The sequence below is a fragment of the Oratosquilla oratoria genome, chromosome 41 (genome assembly GCF_046742065.1).
Source record: "Oratosquilla oratoria isolate Oo_2021 chromosome 41, ASM4674206v1, whole genome shotgun sequence".
Taxonomy (NCBI): domain Eukaryota; kingdom Metazoa; phylum Arthropoda; class Malacostraca; order Stomatopoda; family Squillidae; genus Oratosquilla; species Oratosquilla oratoria.
This window is the reverse complement of record NC_134817.1, coordinates 40,718,011-40,738,010: the sequence shown is the minus strand read 5'-3', so window position 1 is coordinate 40,738,010 and position 20,000 is coordinate 40,718,011.

Genomic DNA, 20,000 nt, shown 5'->3' with positions numbered 1-20,000 from the left:
CAAAATACATACATACATACATACATACATACATACATACATACATACATACATACATACATACATACATACATACATACATACATACATACATACACACACACATACATACATACATACATACATACATACATACATACATACATACATACATACATACATACATACATACATACATATATACATACATACATATACCAAAGGCTTTTTCCCCCTTATACGGGGGGTAGCCAAAAAAGAAAAAGGCATAGAAAATACTCCCACCCATTTCATTTCCCATATTTTCCACTCCCCTCCACCCTCCTCCCTCCCTCCTATCTTGGCACCTCCTGGTCGACATCAAACGATGAAGTTAGGGATCATCATCACGGGAAAAGGTTTACAAAACAAAAACGAAACTGGAGGCAAAGGAATTAACGGGGAATGAAATTTAAGAAATATAAACAAATAGAATAAAGTTAATAAATGAACGTGAAATGTTATGTAGATGTCTATCGTAGAGTTAGGATATATAATTTCAATTCCATATATTAATTCTCAAATACTTTTAACGGATATCTGTCACACTGAATCAGATGTACAAGCAATATATTTAAGAATAATATCATAATAGCTCATTGCTGGACTCTATAAACGCTACAAAACAGGCTTACTTAGCGAGTAAATATAAAAGAAAGATGCTTTTTTTCAATTAAGTAGAATTGGTACAAAAAATGTGAAAACCCCACAATATGAAATAAATAGAACATGATAGAAAGAAAATAAGAATAACAGCAGCAGCAGCAGCAGCAGCAGCAGCAGCAGCAGCAGCAGCAGCAGCAGCAGCAGCAGCAGCAGCAGCAGCAGCAGCAGCAACAACAACAACAACAACAACAACAACAACAACAACAACAACAACAACAACAACAACAACAACAACAACAACAACAACAACAACAACATCAACAACAACAAAAACAATAGCTCATGAACATAAAATAGATGACTTACGCGGGTCATTTCTTTTTATCATATAAGACCTATACCACGCGTAATGTTTACCTATAGAATGCCGATATGTACAATAATTTGGTTACATTTGTACTTAGGAATATTCCTTTTCCGTGCCTAGAAATAATTTGTTAATATAGAAGTGCTTTACTTTCTTTGTTATTATCTAAAATGTCTTTGTACCCCAAAGTGCCCCATAATAAATATATATATATATATATATATATATATATATATATATATATATATATATATATATATATATATATTGGAAATAGACTCATCCGCTGGGATTCGAACCTATGCCTAGGCGGCTTACGTCTTACAAGACAAAGGCCTTACCGATCACGCTCTCTCGACCCTACAAAACGAAACGACTTAGTTCACGGCCAAGTCGTTCCGCCGAGGGCACTCGGACAGAACGTGATACGTAATGTATTTAATCAAATCCTTTATGCAGGCTAGTCTTCCGACAAGTGTTTGTATCATTTGACATTTTGGAAATAGACTCATCCGCTGGGATTCGAAATGAAATGAAATGAAGCTTAGTAAAATAAAAGAAATGGTCAAGCAAAATCAGATCAGACAAAAAGTGTGAATCAAAATTTAAAATTTCTATACCAGTTTGCTCCTTGGAGCTATGTATGACGTCAATAAATGTTTTAGAGCATCGCTTTAGTTTTCAGAACCGTGATTTCCGAGAGAACCTTTTCAATCTCTTAATTGACAGCCATGAAGCTTTTCTCAATTCCATTTCACTCTTTATTATAATACCTCATTTCAAGAAGGTCTTTGATATTTGGTTCTAAAAAAAAAAAATTATAATCTATAAATCTGAAGAATTTATTCCTCAATTATGCAAGATTGTGGCCTGTCCAACTAATATATTTGACAAACCTTCTCATCAACCCGAGCTTAACCATCAAAATCTAATTCCTATTTTTATATTTTATTCTTGTTTGAAACCAGACGCTTTTATTCATCTTTGAATGATACCTGTAAATGCTAATGTATAAAATAAACAGATACGTTTTCTCAGAAATAGCAAGAAATTTATTAAAGATATCTTTCTTTATGGGAAAGGTGGAGGGGGAAACACGGGTCTTTATCTGAATATCGAGTTTATTCCTGACCGGTTTCGCTTACAATAGCTTCTTCAGAGGAGTGAAGAAGAAGTGAAGAAGCTATTGCAAGCAAAACCGGTCAGGAATATACTCGATATTCAGATAAAGACCCGTGTTTCCCCCACCACCTTTCCCATAATTTGTCCCAATGTCTCTACATTTCTATATTTTTCTTTTTTGGAATCAGTGATGCTCGTTCTGGTCACGTTGTCTTTATATAGTATTTTTCTTGTCCATATACATAGAGAAAAAAACAACGGAACGATATAATCAAGTTACTTAAAAAAGAAAAAAAATCCCCCAACCTTCACGACATCACATGAAATCCTCCTTTTTTTTCCAGAAGAATCTTCCCATTATCACGTAAATAAAATGAAAAAAGTGGAAGGATGAGCATATTTTCACTTTCGAGTAGAGCTTTCTTTTAACGAGTCAATAAACAAATACCACTCGCACGTTTCGTAATCGTGATCAAATGCTTCAATAACAGAGCAAACATCAGTATAAAATATCAGACCATCTTCAAGAGAGTAAAATTCTTCCAAGCGTCATGGCGACCACGAAGAAAACAAACTTTAGTTTCATTCTGGAGAAGATTCCAGGGCTTTTATTTGGAATCCAAAAGTTAGAATTGCTTCTTAGACAAATTTAAATCGCGGACGTGATCATCAAGATTTCTTTGACTCGGCAAATGTGGCTCGCTTGACGAACAATTTGCTTTAAATGTTGGATACGTATTGTCCTTTACTTGTCCTCGCTCGTCACCAGAATTGTCACTCGGTACCATATAACTGGGGGTTATGTTACGATTAATTCTGGCTATGAGGAACGGGCCTCATATAGCAGATATAAACTAGTATATTCAATATTACTATATTCAAGAATGTATTTAGTGTTTTAAGTATGTAAAGAAGTACTCTTCGATTCTTATGATATATCACATTCGAGTACGAGTATATCTAATAAGCATATGTAGCAACTCAGAAATAGATGGTAAAAACATAAATTATGAGAATATGATCATAGACCTTTGTCTATCATGGTGGTAAGATGAATATAAGAAAATATTCTAAGGTTTATTCCTGGAAGTCATGGTTTCTGTAACTCTTGTATTTCTAGTCGTAATAATTGCACCTTCACACTCATCAATGCTTTGAAGCTGTGTCCGAATACAAAAAAAAAAAAGAAAAAAAAAATTGAATCACTACTTATGAGGTAGGTAAGTAGTTTGAGTACCTTCTTACGTGTGGTGAATGCCCTTCTTGCGTTTGTATTTATGCACAAGGAGAGGTTACTTAATTTATACTTAATGTTATTGGTTTGCGTAGAATCGCTACTTATGAGGTAGGTAAATAGTTACTAAAGCCACTACCCTCTAGTATGTGTGAGGGTATGAGGTAGGTAAGTAGTTTGAGTTTCTTCTTACGTGTGGTGAGTGCCCTTCTTGCGTTTGTATTTATGCACACGGGGAGGTTACTTAATTTATACTTAATGTTATTGGTTTTGCGTAGAATCGCTACTTATGAAGTAGGTAGATAGTTACTAAAGTCACTACCCTCTAGTATGTCTGAGGGTATGAGGTAGGTAAGTAGTTTGAGTTCCTTCTTACGTGTGGTGAATGCCCTTCTTGCGTTTGTATTTATTCACACGGAGAGGTTACTTAATTTATACTTAATGTTATTGGTTTGCGTAGAATCGCTACTTATGAGGTAGGTAAATAGTTAATAAAGTCACTACCCTCTAGTATGTCTGAGGTTTCTTCACATGTATGGGGGCGCTCTCTTCACGTTCTTATTTTCGCACACTGAGAGGTTTCTCTCTTGTTTGATCCTGTCTGTGTGAACATAGAGCTCACGAGCTGAGCGGACATTCTTAATGCGGTAGACGACGTCGCTAACCCTTTTAATCACTATATAAGGGCCCTGGTACAAAGGCTAGAGTTTGTTCGTCACCCATTGCCTGTCTAGCGGTGATGTATACTCTATCACCACGGACGAACTGTTTTATACTTGCCCTTGGTCTTTTTTGTGTGTCTTTCAACTGTCACGGCCGCGAGGAATTTTGACATCTATCACAACAAGAATTGGCCAATGCCATAGTCTCGGCTGCCAAATCAGGCTCGCTCAAGATGATTTGACAAAGAAACTGAAAAAAGAATTGCTAAAAAAAGACAGAATCATAAGAAATACAAGTGTTCGGGTGCACCTAATGACTATCAAAGTTATATGATAATATAGAGAGATTTAAAAAGACAATAGAAAACAAAAACGACAATACAAAATTAATATAGCTGATAAATCCAAAGAGAATTTCCAAAAATTCTAGTTACATTAGAGATAAAAAGGTTATTAGAAATCACATTGGCCCACTATTATCTGTTGACGGTCAACTTGAATATTCAAATGAAGGAATGTGTGATATTCTAAACAGCTATTTTAGCTCATTATTCGTAAACGAAACACCTCAAAGTGAACTTCATACTGAAAACTGTGAAAAGTCTAGGGTGAACTTACTACGGTAAATATAACAAAAGAAAAAATTAAAAGGTGTATAGAAAAACTCAAAGTTAATAAAACACCAGGGCCTGACTAGTGGCATCCAAGAATCTCAAATGAAATGAAAAACGTGATCTTTGTTCCATTAGAATTTATGAGATCTCCCAAGAGAATGAAAGCTAACTAACGTTGCTCCCATATTCAATAAAGGTGACAAAAAGAAACCAAATAACTACAGGCCTGTAAGCTTGACTTCAATCGTAGGAAAAAATATGGAAATTATCATCAGAGATGGTATTAAACATCATTTAGAAAGTAACTGTTTGAAAAATGATAGCCAGCATGGATTTAGACGCAAACGTTCTTGCGTGACTAAATTACTCGAATTGTACAACACAGTCATCTCGAATTATGACAAAAGAAACAATATAGATTTAATATATATAGACTTTGCAAAAGCTTTTGATACCGTCTCCCATGAAAGACTACTTACTAAATTAGCTTCACACGGAATAAGTGGTAGCCTATTAAGTTGGACTAGTAATTGGTTGAATGACCGAAAACAGTTATTCTAAATTGCAAAACTTCTAGATAGAAAAATGTTATAAGTGGAGTTCCTTATGATTCCGTTCTTGGGCCACTTCTATTCATAGTATATATAAATGATATAGACCGCGGAGTAAAATCTATTGTCTCTAAATTTGCTGATAATAAAACAACTGTGCGGAATGGCAAATGATCATTTAAACCAATTAGATATTCAAGAATATTTAGATAAACTACAGCAGTGGTCTGAAAAGTGGCTAATGAAATTTAACACAAGTAAATGCAAGGTTATGCACATAGGTAAAAATAACAGTAAGTACGATTACAAGTTATTTTGAAATTCCTTAACAAATGTGGATAGTGGAAAGGATCTCAGCGTAATTATCAGTAACGATCGCAAATCATCTAAGCAGTGAATTTCTACCTCTGAGAAAGCAAAGAAGATTCTAGGACTGATTGAGCAATCTTTTTACTTCAAAAAATCAGCTCTCATTAACAAGCTATATAAATCATTAGTTCGTCCACATTTGGAACATGCTTTTTCCGTGTGGTCATCGATTCTGATTAAAGACAATGATAGATTGGAAAATGTATAATAAAGGCGGGCCACAAAATTGATTCCAAATACAAAAGAAAGAAAGAAAACAAATAAATGAATAAAAAAAATATATATATATATAAAAAAATAATAATAAATAGATAAATAAATAAATAAATTAATTAATAAATAAATAGATGAATAAATAAATAAATAAATAAATAAATAAATAAATAATATAAAAACCTACTAAAGCATATGAATCTGTTTTCCCTAAAAAAGTGTAGACTCAGAGGTGACTTGATACAGGTCTTTAAGATTATAAAGGGAATTCTCAACATCAAAAGTGACAATATTTTTACAATGAATGAGAATCCGACAAAAAATTAATGGTCTCAAACTGTCAGGAAATAGATTTAATTTGGAAGTGGGTAGAAACAACTTTGCCAACCATGTAGTTAATGAATGGAATAAACTTCCTGCAGAGGCAGTGCAATGTAGTTCAGTTCGAAGCTTTAAGATTCGTTTAGATAAATATGTGCACTGGGGACCATTCAGTGTACACAAGATATTTATATATATATATATATATATATATATATATATATATATATATATATATATATATATATATATATATATATACACACACACACACTGTTGTTCATGATCATCAACTACTTTTTAGATACAATATTTAATCTAACCCTTGACTATTTTATTCAACTTTGAATAATACCTTCGAAATGAAGAGCTAAGGTTTCCTACATCCAATATCAATTTTCAATATTGATCTAATCTGATAATCTCTCATTCCAATCGCAGCCCACTTTGATCTACGGATTTATTTGTTCATGATATGATTTTGTCAATCCATAAAGACTAAATTTAAACTCGACCTGTCTTTTTATTTTGAGTGCCAACAATATGATTTCTTTCAGCTGAGGAATACCTCAATATTTGACTTGTTATACACAGTGGTATCCTAACATCTATTCTGTCAGTAGTAAGGACAGAAAGATATAATTAATTATCATTTTAAATGAAACAACAAATTTAACAGAACGAGAGCTCAGAATCGGACTCTAACCTAAAGATTTACCTTAGGTCAAATTCCTGGAAGGTTTCCAATCCATCATTCGAGTTTCCAGTCGAAGAAAGCCAAGTCATAGATGAGTGCAATCGTGACCTTGTTCAATCAATTATGGGTTGTGTCTTTCGCTCTGTCGAACGAAATCGTTGGACGCTAAATGACAAAAGCTAACGCAAAAAAGTATATACATACATATATATATATATATATATATATATATATATATGTATATACACATATATATACATATACATATAGATATACATATACAAACATATATATACATATCTAAGTCCAGATAACAATATTCTTCTAAAAAACGCTGTGGAAGTCGGGAACAGGTGGTATTTCGGTGACACTTTGTCCCAAAAATATTCTTGAAAAAGCGCTTGGGTAAGTCGGGGTCAGGTGGTATTCTTCTTCTTCTTCTTCTTCTTCTTCTTCTTCTTCTTCTTCTTCTTCTTCTTCTTCTTCTTCTTTTTCTTCTTCTTCTTCTTCTTCTTCTTCTTCTTCTTCTTCGCGTTCCTCTTCTTCTTCTTCTTCTTCTTCTTCTTCTTCTTCTTCTTCTTCTTCTTCTTCTTCTTCTTCTTCTTCTTCTTCTTCTTCGCGTTCTTCTTCTTCTTCGCGTTCTTCTTCTTCTTCTTCGCGTTCTTCTTCTTCTTCTTCTTCTTCTTCTTCTTCTTCTTCTTCTTCTTCTTCTTCTTCTTCTTCTTCTTCTTCTTCCTCGCGTTCTTTTTCTTGTTTTTCTTCGCGTTCTTCTTCGCGTTCTTCTTCGCATTCTTCTTCGCGTTCTTCTTCGCGTTCTTCTTCGCGTTCTTCTTCTTCGAGTTCTTCTTCTTCACGTTCTTCTTCGCGTTCTTCTTCCTCGCGTTCTTCCTCGCGTTCTTCGTCGCGTTCTTCTTCGCAATCTACTTCGTGTTCTTCTTCGCGTTCTTCTTCGCGTTCTTCTTCCCGTTATTCTTCGCGTTCTTCTTCGCGTTCTTCTTCACTTTCTTCTTCGCGTTCTTCTTCCTCGTGTTCTTCTTCCTCGCGTTCTTCTTCGCATTCTACTTCGTGTTCTTCGCGTTCTTCTTCACGTTCTTCTTCGCGTTCTTCTTCCTCGCATTCTTCTTCGCGTTCTTTCTTCTTTGCGTTCTTCGTCGTGCTGGGGATCCCGTGTTGGGGTTCCCCCCTGAGCCTGAGGCCGAAGGGGAAAACGAGGGATTAGAGCGTGGAAAGCTGCGGCCGTAGGCCGCTGTTTGCGCAGCCAAGCCCCCGGCGAAGCCCGCGGCTTGTATATATATATATATATATATATATATATATATATATATATATATATATGTATGTATATGTATCAAGGACTACTATTACACAGGACGTGCGCACCCAGATCCCTGGGTCCGCTAGCAGAGGCCATTGCTTTCTTTGTAACCTAACATTTTATATTGGACAAGTATATCAAAACTAGAAACCTAACATTGTATATAGGACAAATATATCAACTATTGGCTTATTCAATGCAGTATAAGTTAATATAAACTTTTATAGTCAAATAATAAAATATTTTCAAGGCACTGTTATGCTTTGAAATGCCAATTTTAGCCGGACTTAACAGGTATTATTGTATGAGGCTAGTGGACATCAGGGTTGGCGATTTTATATATATATATATATATATATATATATATATATATATATAAAGTAGATTTTTTTTAGATCAGATTTATTTGATTGAAATAGATTTGTTTTTATAGATTTTAAAAATTGTGGGATTGCTATCTGATATGCGATCTGTTTGCTAAAGGACATTTTTAGCATATCAATATAAGGAGCAGTGTTATATAGACTTGCCACAAGTATACAAGGAACGGTATAAGCCGTATGTGAGGACGGTATACTCAGGTTCACTCGATTCCTCCAAGAGTTTTCTCATGTTGGTGACATTTGCTGCATTGTCTGTCACAACACTTCCAATGTGACAACCAAAATCTTGTTCAGCTTTCTTGATCAAATTTTGTACAAGTTGTAGAAGATATTCAGCAGTGTGAGGTTTATTTGATGTGTCTATTATGTCAGCTAAATAAATCTGACCAGTGGATGGTGTTAGAGTGACACATATTATGGGTTCATTTTGGATGTTAGACCGCTCATCAATTGAAAGACATACAGTTTCAGTATTCAGGTCATCTGCACACTTTTTATATCCCTTTTCATACACAAGATCCAAGTACTTATCAGCAATATCTTTTCTGGATGGAGGAATATAACCTGGCCTCAGGTTCTGAACCATCTTGAGAAACTGAGGGTGCAGAACAAGACGAAATGGTGAATTTCGAGATTTTCCTTTTGAGAGGCTGAAGGTTTTATGATAAATCTGTTCAGAGATGTTGATGACTTTCTTTTAGATGAAAATGATTTAGCAGAAGTGGCGCCTGTGGAGGAGTCTGATAGTGACCTTTTTAATGGTGGAGTCAAGTTTGCAGATAATTCAAGTGGAGCCGATGATGAAGGGATTGAAGCTGTTGATACAGATCCTGAAATGGAAACATAAATTTTTAGCATATTGCATGATTTATAAATGAATAAATAAATGAATGAATACAGTGTGATTTAGGCTACTTTTTAGTACAGTAGTTATATTTTTTAGATAATGATCATATTCACACAAGCCACTACATTATTTGGAAATAATTAACAGGATATGAAATAGGTGGGCTTGGAATTCAGCCCACACGGGATTCAGTCCACTTTTAAATTCACTAAAAATAATGGGTTAGTTGGGTTAAGTTAGGCTAAATCCCTTTGGGCTGAATCCCATGTGGGCTGAATTCCAATGGAACCTATGAAATATATTACACAATGTTGAAAGAAATGAATAACAATCATCTAGGCCCCAAAGTTGAGTGGATACAGTATATTACAGTGATATAGTCATTACCCAAATTTAGAAGTAATGAAGTTGAAGTATCATCTCTTTAGGCCTTCACATTTTTATTGCACATGCTCTCCATTGTTCACCAAATTTATATAGTTGCGTATGAAAAGGGAGAAATGCACACAATATAAGTAAAATTATTTACCTGGGTCATCAATTTCTTCTTCTGTATGCTGTGGCTGACCTTGGCATTTATCTCTGTGAGATTTTGATCTTGACACAATGCCCTGTAGTTCCTGTCTGCAGTCTTTGCATTTAGGTCGGTACCCTTTGCCAGAAGTTGTTGGTAGTTTTTCAAAATAATTCCAGACAGGATAATTTTTTCTGCCTAAAGGAACCACTTTGCCAGGTCCAGAAGACATCCTTCCTGGTTGATTCCAAAGCAGCAACTGACTCAGTGAGAAGCTGCTTACCTAGAACAAGTTTCAACAAGAATCTTGTTGAAAATTGCACAGTGATATATACTACATGTAGGCTTATACCGTTCCTTGTATACTTGTGGCAAGTCTATATAACACTGCTCCTTATATTGATATGCTAAAAATGTCCTTTAGCAATCAGATTGCATATCAGATAGCAATCCAACAATATTTAAAATCTATAAAAAAAATCTATCTAAATCAAATAAATCTGATTTAAAAAAATAGATTTTGTATTTTTTAAAAAGAAGAAGAAAAAACAACAACAACTGGTGTCCACTAACCTCATACAATAATATCTGTTAAGTCCGGCTAAAATTGGCATTTCAGAGCATAACAGTGAATTAAAAATAGTTTCTTATTTTTCTATAAATGTTTATATTAACTTATACTGCATTGAATAAGTCAATAGTTGACATATTTGTCCTATATACAATGTTAGGTTTCTAGTTTTGATATACTTGTCCAATATAAAATGCTAGGTTACAAAGAAAGCAATGGCCTCCGCTAGCGGATCCAGGGATCTGGGTGCGCACGTCCTGTGTAATAGTATTCCTTAATATATATATATATATATATATATATATATATATATATATATATTACAATAAAGTAGTAGCCTCTGTTTGTCTGCCTGTCTGTTTGTTCATGGACTTCTCGTAGGGTTTTGGAGATGTACCCCGATAACCATATATATTCTGACACCCTACCACTCCAGGAACTTGGATAACTATATTTCATTAAAAAATATCTTGGTTAGGTGGTGTATGGTTAGGTGGGGTATGGTTAGGTTAGGGATTATTCATAAACTACTCATAGGTTTTTGCAGATGGACCTATTGGAGAACTTCTAGAACGACGCAGTCTCCTTTCTACCTGCATCTACCGGCTGTCACCCACAAGACGAGTACGCGCATACGCATGCACATGCATTGCACCACCACGGGTGTAAGATGGTAGTCAAGACCTGACGTACACCAAGGGTCAAGCGTCACAGTCAAATCTATTGTCCTGAGACTCCAAATTATCGGGATCATGAACTCGGACGCGCACAGCTGTCACCAAACCCTTGATTCCTGCTAACGAAGATATTGCTATTTCGACAATGAATTTACACAAGGTTATTATTCGCGCCGGTCCACATTTGGACGCATATGATACAAAGTGATGTATCATCATTTCTTGATAGCCCTGTATGTAAATTAAGTAATTTTGATGTCTAGTCTCGCTGAAAACAGCGACCATATAAATATTTTCCCTTGTCAACAACCTTGCTGGATTGATGTATATAACGAATAGTTCCTCTTCGGAGAGCGAGGGATATTCACTCGAATAGAGACAAGAAACCAGGTTTGTTTTCCACGCCTCCAGAGAAGCCACTCAACTCGAACGCTACCCATATGTCGTGAACAACACCATCCAACATATCTGGTAACAGCAGTGGGATACGAAGAACAATTCAAGCTTCATTCCAGAGTAGCGGAGGAGAGTAATTATAACGGCGCCTGCAACGAGACAAAAGCCCATCCACTTCGCTGTGAACTCAACCCAGCGTAACCGGGCAAAATCCCCTCCGCCATCACGCCGAACATTAACTACGTTCAAGGACGTTCCCAAGGCGAGCAATGGTCATCACCGCATTATTCCACGACTACACGCAACTTCGTCTCAACCCCAGCACCACCGTCAAAGAATCTATCAACTTCCCCAGCAACAGCGAACCATCTACACAACCCCCAGGACCATCCCTACCTCTGCGCCCAACTTCCAGCTCTCTCGGACAAAATTCCACAACGAAGAACACCGTCATTTTCCTCGACCCACCTGTTACGCTCCACCTACGCCCATCGCTCTACGTGGGACATCGTCTCCACCATTCTCCAACGGAAGTACGTCCCCACTTCTGCCATTCGATTCAGCACATACGAACTAACCATACCTATCTCCACCTGCCTGTACTTATTCTCTACCTATTTTCCAGATCACACTTCAACATCGCACAAAATCCATCGGTCTATTCCCATTCACCCACCTCTACGAGACCACTTCACCATCGCATCAAATCAATCGGTCTGTAAGTAGATATCTCAATGGTCGGGCTAAAGCTTAGTTCCGTCACTAGGGTGAGTGAGTTCCCAAAATGAAGGCATTTATGTTTTTTTTTCATATATTTTCAAGCCTTATTTTTTCAAATTATTTTTTTTATTTTAAAAGACAAAGTGTGCATGAAAAATCCCCACTTCCAAACCTCACACTCCTACAACACACGTTCCAATATGACAACCCCGGACGAAAATAACAGAGATTCCACTGTCAACCACTCAGAAAACCAACGCTCTGCTACAAATTTACTCACACTCATTAAACACGATCACACTCTTCCGAAATTTGACGGATATAACGTAGCTATTCACGGTCTGTTAGATGACATAAATTCAGAAATACAGCGTACACAACTCAAGGACGACAAAACAAAGATAGCGGTTCTCAAATCACGCATTGATTTCAATAACACTTTAGCCAGTGACATTGTACAATCAGACGCCTTCCTTCAAACACAAGCATACGACCAGTTCGTGGAACAGACCAGGAAATCATTCGCAGAATTTGAACACTTAGGCTCTCTCTCTCCCCTATACACACTCGCTAAGACTTTTAACACAGGCCCTTACAACACCAAGGAACGAGCTGTCAAGATCGCAAGTGATTTCAAATAGGAGCTCAAAGCCGCACTCACATCCTCTTCCTGGGTTGAACATTACAAAATGACTTCAGACAACGTACTCTCACTCTTCAGTTACCTCAGACTGATATCACAATTTCACCCAGAAACAATGCAGAAAACAGTCACCATGCACTTCCCTCTAGACTCAACACTCGTAGTCTTTTCTAGAAAGGTTTCAGACGCGACCACGGCAAAAAAAACACAGATTTAACAGCAGAGCATCCCAATCACACATACATCCACGGTAGCACAAATCTTACAAGTAAACTACACCAGAGGCAGACAAATGTCACGCACACGATCACGACAGCGATCCCTCTCAAGAGCACCTTTCTTTTGCACAATCTGCAACAAACCAGGACATAGCACAAGCATGTGTTATTACAGAAAACCGACAACCTTCTGCCAATACCACGGCTCATCTTTCCATGACACAAACCAATGTCGTGTTCTAAAATCACAAAACCAGACTTCATACGCGTCTCCCCATCACTCGACTAACAACAACACAAACAAACAAAACACGATATGACCATCGTCTTACGGTGACACACACACACGACCTCACGAGACCCAGTCACCCCCCCCCCCCCACCACCGGTACTCACAATGACAGGTTCTCAAGAATCCCTATCTTCTATGACACTTCAAGCCACTGTCAACAACATCCAACAGTACTCTTTCTGGACACGGGCTCTCCCATAAACGTCATGTCAAAGCTTGTTTTCGACCAGTTTAGGTTCAGACACCGTAGGGTCACAATTCCAGAACCCACAGACACCACATCAGCAAATGTAGACGGTGTTTCTTTCCCCATCATTGGCAAGATCGACTTAGGCATCTCCCTACATGGAAATTGCCCTCCCATTGCCACGACAATATACGTAGCCGAAATTGTATTTCCTGTAGACATTCTTATAGGGGTGACATGGATGCAAGACAATCACATAACCATCTGCCATGCTAAACACAGCATTGTCTATCAAAACCACTTCATACCTGCTCTGAAAACAACAAACACGCATGCCCAAACACCAAACACGCATGTCACAAATATTTACGTGGCCGAGCAACAGCATGCACCAACAGATGAAACAAACGCACAAGTGATACACGCAGCAGACACGCCTACTACCACCACTCACCCAGGTACCTGAACATACACACATAACAGACGTAGACTGTCAGCACATAGGTCAAAGTCGGCTCGCATACAAAAGAAACACGACGTCTACAGACAACACAGCTGTCTCGCAAATCTCTCACACTCTCAGAAAAACTCACGCAGTCGTAATCAGTGACAAAACACTGTATCCACGCGAGTACACAAAGCTCCAAGTTCGTGTTTTCCAAGCTCCGAATTCAGACGTTCTCTGCATCGCGGACACTTGCCGCGTATCCGGTGTTTCTCTCCCATCCGCCATAACAAACACATCGAACAAAGTGCATACAACCATCATAGTGGCGAACAACATAAATACACCTCTCCATCTTAACAAAGGCACAAACATTTGTGATTTTACTATATACCCAGCTCCAGTACACATAATCGATCCGGACAAGATACCTAATGTATGCATCATCAATACCGGACAACGTAACACACAAACCACCGGAGAACAGAACACGCAGCAACCCATCCAAGCAGCTCACATAAACAACATAGACTTTCCAGAAGCACAAACAGTTCTCCTTATGCTCATGAACACAAATAGACCATTGCACTTCCAGGCGAACCACTAGGTCTCACAAACATAATATAATATCACATACCCCTTAAACAGCATGCTAAACCACTGTATTACCAGCATACAGACTGCCACATAGCAAACGCAACATTGTTGTCAATATATTGCAGACATTCTCGCCCAAGACATTATAGAACCAAGTTTGTCCCCTTGGAATTTCCCCCTCTTCATTGTTCCAAAACACGACGGCTCCTTCCGCCCTGTTGTAGACTTTCGTGAGCTCAATAAACTCACTATTCCTGAAAGATATCCTATACCTCATTTGCAAGACACATTATACTCTATAGGTGAACACAACACTGTTTTTTCCACTCTCGACCTCATGTCGGGGTATTTCCAAATACCTCTCGATGATGACTCAAAGCCACTAACAGCCTTTAGTACCAACACGGGCCACTACCACTTCAAAAGATTGGCCATGGGACTCGTCTCTGCTCCCTCCGTGTTTTCTAGATTGATGTACAAGGTCCTAGAAGGACTCATAGGGAAAACAGTTTTCATTTACTTGGACGACATAATCATTGCCTCAAAGTCACTCACCAAACACCTTTCCACATTTGAAACTGTCCTCTCAAGGCTAGCCGCGGTAGGGGTCTCAAACTAAAACTCAAGAAGTGTTCCTTCCTCAAAAAGGAAATACGTTTCCTAGGACTAGTCATCAAATCTCAAGGTGTCATCACTTCTCAGGACAAAGTTAAGGCTGTACTAGACTTTCCACGCCCTACCATCACCGAACACGTCAATTCATTCTTGGGTTTATCAGGCTACAGGTGTATCATTGAGGGCTATGCTCACATTGCAGCCCCTTTAACAGCCCTTCTCAAAAAGGATACATTCTTTAATTAGACTCCTGAACACAACACAGCTTTCCACAACTTAAATAAAGCTCTCACAACAGCACCTGTCCTTGCATTTCCAAATTTCTCAAAACCTTTCACACTTCCTACAGATGCTTCCTACAAAGGACTCGGTGCAGTACTGATGCAACAGCACGAGTCAAAATTTAGACCGAGAGCATACGCTAGCCGCACGCTGAACAAGCACGAACAAAACTACTCTGTGATTGAAATCGAAGCTCTTGCTGTCATATATGCCCTCAAACACTTTGAAGATATCATACTTGGCTATAGAATACACGTATACACAGACCATCAACCCATTCTCCACCTTTTCAAAGGAAAGAACCTTACTGGAAAACTCGCCTGATGGTTCCTCACCATACAGGAATTCATGCCTACATTCCACTACGTGCAGGGTCATGCAAACACGGTAGCCGATACCCTTAGTAGACACGTATCAACTATACGGCAGGTAGCACAACCGTTTGACATTACGAGAGAGCGCATCATCGCCGCTCAAGCAACAGATCCCCTATAGAGAAGAATCATTCATTATCTCACCTCATGTGACACTACCAATACAGCCGACTTTCCTCCCAACATAGACAATTACTCGATCATAGACCAGGTTCTCTACCACACCATACTGCTCACAAACAAAAACGAACCAAACCGCAGGGTTACACAAATGTAACCGTTAAATAGGTTAGTGTAACCGTTAAATAGGTTAGTGTAACCGTTAAATAGGTTAGTGTAACCGTTAAATAGGTTGCTGGTTACGTAAGGAGGACTTAATGCGGGCGAGATAAACTCCAAAACGGGAGTTTTGTATTTATTAAACAATGAAGATCTAGTAAAACTACAAATGGGCCCTATGGGCTAAATACTCGTACAATAAGTGCCAGGCCTTGACCTAGGGCACAATAGGCTGGCAGCCTGCTCGGTCTGCCTAGCTCTGACGACTGGCCGGTAGGCTCTTGACCTACCCAGCCTCTCGCTACTGGCCGGTAGGCTCTTGACCTACCCAGCCTCTGGGGCTACGTGACATGGGTGTTAAAGGTTATATAGGTTGTTAGTAGGTTACTGTAAGCAAAGGCGTTAGTCTCGCTATTCTATGCATTAGGGTCAGTTTATATATGATGGTTAGTCCTATAGTTGGTGGATGTTGTTAGGTATATTATATCTATGTTAGTTTATGCGTAATATACTAGGGCAGTTATAATAAAAGGACTTTTGATAAGTTAGTCTGGTGACATTGGGTATCTATCTTGTTTGTCATGAAATATGCTGCGTTAGGGGTATGTTGTGGGAAATGCAAGGTTAGCAAGAAGGGGAGTCTCGCTATGTTGCAAGCCTGTGGATCACGTGCGTGGTGGGTGATGGTTAGTGATGGTTACAGTTCCTACGGAACTTGTTCCCGATTCTTCACGATTCCCCAATAGAAGGACATTGTGGTAAGGAGAAATGTTTATTGCAAGCCAGATTAAAATACTTTTGGCCCACCATGCGCAAAGACATACACGCATACATAGATGCATGTCACTCATGCATCTCTCATAAAGGTCACATTAGCGGTCACGTACCTATATACAACTATCCAACACCTTCTAGACCCTTTGAAACCATTGCCATTGATTTACTCAAACTATCACTCACCTCAAATGGGAACCAATACCTCTTCGTCTGCAATGACCATTTTTCACGTTTTTGCATTCTCTCTCCCTTAGCGGATAAGACAGCCAAAAGTGTCGCACAAACCATCATCCACAACGTCATCTGCCCCTACACCACACCAAAAACACTCATCTCAGACAACGGCACTGAATTCATCAATGATATTCTCACAAAACATCTGCAAACATTTTAACATCACCAAATGTAACACCACACCATACCACCCTAGTTCAAATGGACTCGTTGAACGCCAAAATTGGACGATTTTAAACACATTAAGGCACCTTGCCACAGACATACGCTCATCTTGGGACGAACACATACCTATAATACAAGCCTGCATAAACAGCGCAATCAATAGATCTATTTCAGTCACCCCATTTTGTATTATTCGGGTCAAAAGAGTACATGAGTCACTGACTCTCTCAAAATCTGGTATGCTTAGACTGGCAAATGCTCACTCTAGGGATTGCACTATTTCTGTAGGTGACATTATGTACAACACCAACCACCAGCCCACCTCAAAACTTTCTCTCAAATTCCTTGGACCATTCCACTTAATCGGAACCGTACCTCATAATAAGATAAAAAAGCTACCACTTACGAAAACTCACAGAGGCTATTTTACACATACACCAGACACCAGACACGACCGAAACACTAGAAACACTAGAAACAAGCACCTGAACCACTCCACCGATCCCTACACCCCGTTATAGCCCAAGAAATAGAAATGTGTAAAGTCTCGCTTGGCCCAAAAATTCAGGCATCTATTTCAAACCAATAAATCTCATTCATTCTCATCTATGTCATGCCATGGGACTTGTCTCCTTTCTGTATATGCTTACCACCACTGCCACCTAGGAAAGGTCGCACTTTCACCTAGGCACACACTCCTTCTATCTCCTCTTACAGTTCGGACATCCAGTTCTATGTGAAAAGCGAAGAGAGAGTGTGTCGCAAGGCCGGAAAAATGTAGCGACGTCGAGCCATGTTGGAGAACTTCTAGAATGACGCAGTCTCCTTTCTACCTACATCTACCGGCTGTCACCCACAAGACGAGTACGCGCATACGCATGCACATGCATTGCACCACCACGGGTGTAAGATGGTAGTCAAGACCTGACGTACAGCAAGGGTCAATCGTCGCGATCAAGTCTATTGTCCTGAGACTCCAAATTATCGGGATCATGAACTCGGACACGCACAGCTGTCACCAAACCCTTGGTTCCTGCTAATAAAGATATTGTCACAAGGTTATTATTCGCGCTGGTCCACATTCGGACACACATATATAAGTGATACATTGTGATGTATCATCATTTCTTGTTAGCCCTGTATGTAAATTAAATAATTTCGATGTCTAGTCTCGCTGGAAACAGCGACCATGTAAATATTTTTCCCTTGTCGGTAACCTTGACGGATTGATGTATATAATGAACCATTCCTCTTCGGAGAGCGGGAGATATTCACTCGAATAAAGCCAAGAAACAAGGCTTGTTTTCCACGCCTCCAGAGAAGCCGCTCCACTCGAACGCTACCCATGTTGTGAACGACATCATCCAACAGACCCCTATAACTATATATATTCTGAAACCGCATAACCCAAGGTACTTGGATAGCTATCTTTCATTTGTCTGTCTGTCTGTTTGTTTGTTTGTTGGTTCACGAACTCCTCCTAGGGTTTTGGAGATAGACCCCATAACCATATATATTCTGATACCCTATCACTCCAGGTACTTGGGTAATTATATTTAATTTCCAATATATATATATATATATATATATATATATATATATATATATATATATATATATTGGTTAGGGTTAAGGGTTAAAGTTAGGTGGAGTATGGTTAGGTTAATGTAACTTTGAACTGATACATTAGAAAATATTGTTTTCACATTTTTCATGCGCTACATTTTCCATTGAGTTATATTGATACGTGTAACTTTTCTCCACAAATTCTATCAAAATTAAAATGATCATCATTTGCCCGCGGCAACGCACGTGTAATTTGCCTTGTATACACACACACACACACACACACACACACACACACACACACACACACACACACACACACACACACACACACACACACACACACACACACACACACACACACACACACACACACTTATATATATATATATATATATATATATATATATATAAATAGGTATATATATATATATACATATATATATGAGTGGAAGGGTGGTGAGTGAAACACAGAGAACAGTTGGAGTTTTATTCACTGACGTTTCGTCCTTACCAGGACATTCTCAAAGTACATACAGTTTCAGAAAATTAACAGCTTATATAATCCATCCTTGCCGTGTTCCCCTCCCTCTATACTCTCATCCATCCTCTACCCTTTTCATGTGACTCCGACCATGACACTTCTCCCTCCATTCTCAACTGTCCTTTTTACCTCCTTGATAATCAGAGTACCTACCTCTTCTGCTAATTTTATGAACCCTTCCCTATGGTTGATGCTGGGGTGGGAAGTAATGTAGGCTGCCTCCACTATTTTTCTTTTCTTTTTCTCTAGACCTTTGTGGAGCACCTCTATCTTGTTCCAATCTGGAAGATGACCACATTGGTCTAAATGAACTACTAGCGAGTTGGAGGTTCTGTGAGCTCTGACGTCATTTTTGTGCTCATATGTCCGTAGCTCCATTGATCTTCCCGTCTCTCCATAATATACTAGCGGACAACCACCACATGGTATATTGTAAATCGCGCCCTTCTCTATATCCTTTTCTGATTTATTTCTATTCATGACAACTTCTCCTAATTCTGTACCCGTGGAGAAAGCAACGCTCACACCCGCTTTTGTGAGAGATTTGTCCCAACTCCTCCGCGTACTTCGAGTTGGGGACGGACC